At 34.5% G+C, this 2,376-nt stretch overlaps 2 long non-coding RNA genes across 3 annotated transcripts; one reads left to right on the top strand and one right to left on the bottom strand.

Moving 5' to 3' along the window:
- The first annotated feature begins 726 nt into the window (after positions 1 to 726).
- On the top strand, positions 727 to 1,638 carry LOC131803589 (uncharacterized). Its single transcript, XR_009342669.1, has 2 exons — positions 727 to 1,253; positions 1,327 to 1,638. It is a non-coding gene; the product is annotated as an uncharacterized LOC131803589 (long non-coding RNA).
- LOC131803590 (uncharacterized) lies at positions 1,277 to 2,035 on the bottom strand. Of its 2 annotated transcripts, XR_009342671.1 has the most exons (3): positions 1,769 to 2,035; positions 1,597 to 1,708; positions 1,277 to 1,541 (listed from the first exon to the last, which is right to left on the bottom strand). It is a non-coding gene; the product is annotated as an uncharacterized LOC131803590 (long non-coding RNA). The 2 variants fall into 2 exon arrangements; XR_009342670.1 differs by lacking the exon at positions 1,769 to 2,035 and having other exon boundaries at positions 1,597 to 1,762.
- Between the last annotated feature and the right edge of the window lie 341 nt (positions 2,036 to 2,376).

Below are 2,376 nucleotides of genomic sequence, written 5' to 3'. Positions count from 1 at the left end.
AAATTGTCTTTTTAATAACTATGCCAACTCCAACGGAACTCTTGTCCCTTAAAACAATAAAGTTGTCTAGGTATATATTGTTTCCCTCAGGCAAATGTAACTCCTGGAGAAACGCTATATCAGCATTACCTTGATCCAGTATTACATTAAGTTCCAATTTTCTAGCTAAGTTGACTAGGGAGCCAACATTAAAAGTTACTAAGTTCAAAGACTTACCTTGGACATCTTGCATTAATTTCAAGCATTCAGCCTTTGCTTGATCTTTTGTCATTTGTTTGTATTTACCTAAAACATTCTTGATCCTTTCCTCTAAAGTTAGACATTCAGGATTGTATAACATTTTGGCTACTTTTAAAACTTCCTGAGTTAAAACAGGTTTTTCCTGCTTCTCTTGTGGTCTATTTGTTTCCCTAAGAACATTAGCAAATGTTCTATTACCACTAACCCAGTTTGTGCCATTTACAAGACTTGACACATTTTTAATCGCAGCCATTTTCCGTACTTTTGATTCTTCAGCAATTTTGTTTCTATAAGAGAGAAATTTCTTATCGGAGCTACATCCCCTAAAGTTAGCTGTGTGCCCAAAAGTATTGCAGTTAACACAAAATACTTTATCGTCGGAACCTATTTCACATGAACCGGGTTCATGTTTTTTATTACACTTCACGCATGAAAAAGGGCGACTGCAGTTTTTCGAAAAGTGGCCCCACTGTTGGCACCTCCAGCACTGAGAATTTTGTTGGAAGCTTTTGGTTTTTCCCAATACACTCTTTGCTCAAGAATATACCTTGTACCAAGAATCTCATTAGCTTTACGATTTGCCTTTAAATTTACTAAGAACAAACTAGTATCAACACCGTGTTTTCTTGAGAAATCTGTAGAAAAATTTTTAACAGTTTGTACAGTATCCGGAACGAACTTATCTATTTCAGACTTAATGTCATTTATGTCAATTTTAAAGTATAACAGCCAGTTCCACGATATCGAAAGAACACGTTCGCACAACTTTTACACGACAAACAGCTGATTTCCGTTCCACTAAAATCTATCAGAACGAAAATTTGCACGAAAATCAAAGCGAACGAAAACGTAAGCATTTCAGTGTAATTTTGCGTTCCACTATCTTTTTTCTTTCGTACGCATGCGAACACAAATGTCAAAATCAGTCACTTGTGTGTTTGCTATCGTATAATAACAATTAAGGAAAATTGTTTTAACATAAACATTGCTTGATTGAAAATGGAAACAAAAATGTAAGTAAAAATAATAAATGCAATTTAATATGTGAACAACAAATATATATTTTTTTTATTTTCTCAATTCCAGCACGAAAAAATCATCAACTACACAGCTGCGGGCACTAGTTGAGTAAATGGAGGAGAATCCTGTGTTCGCCAGAGGAATGCCAATTTTTGGAAGCAGCAGAAGAAGTTTTAAATCGGGGCGGATTTGGTAGTTCTGCAACCGGGCACCCACTTCTCTTCCATCATATCCAAAAGAGCCCGAAAACTTCCTTCGACACACGAAAGTTGGCCACAAACCTAGAAAAAATCATTTTTTATTATTTCAAAAATGTAAAAATACAATCATACTTACTGGTTGTTAGGTACTTCAAATAAATTCGAAGCATCTCTTAAATGCCTCCGTGGCACATTTCGAACCTCCTCCATAAAAAATAGGGCTACGGAAATATTCTTTTTTTTATTTTCTAAGAGCACAAATAGTTTGAACACAATCACTAAAAATTTTATTTTGTTTGTTTATTTACAATTTGTTTGTTTACAACTGAAATGTCAGTTGAGACAGAGCCACTGCTGCTTTTTCGCGTTTAAATTAGACATTTGACGCTTTTTTTGCTTTATTTCGCGATTAATTTTTCCAAAAAAATATTTAGCAACACTGAATCACGTAAGGCTATGCGAAAGAAAGAACGAAAGTTAGTGGAACGCATTCTTATACGAAAGTGAGTGAGTAGCCTTCGTTCGCACAAATTTTCTTTCGAGATCGTGGAACAGGCTGTAAACCTCTGCAGACTATACTTTGACGTTGGAACTCTTTGGGAGTATATGTATAAGAAGCAATATTATTTTCCTTTAATAACGCTATCATCTCAGCATGAGTCGTGGCATCTTTTAAAAACAATTTGCTTGTAGAATTAGATTGATTTTTAATTTTAAATTCAATTTTTTTAGCCTTCAGCTGCTCAATGAGAGAAGTTAAATTGACGTTCTGTAGGAAAATAGGAGGCAAAAAGAATTCCTTTCCGCCTTAGTTGGTTCACTATTTTTAGAAGTGCGTGTGCTGTTATGTATGATTTTTTAATTTACACTAGACTCAATATCTAAATTGCCCAATAGAGAAAATCTATTTGTACGA

Source organism: Musca domestica, unplaced genomic scaffold, assembly GCF_030504385.1.
Source record: "Musca domestica strain aabys unplaced genomic scaffold, Musca_domestica.polishedcontigs.V.1.1 31, whole genome shotgun sequence".
Classification (NCBI taxonomy): domain Eukaryota; kingdom Metazoa; phylum Arthropoda; class Insecta; order Diptera; family Muscidae; genus Musca; species Musca domestica.
This window is presented reverse-complemented; position numbering and strand designations above follow the sequence as displayed.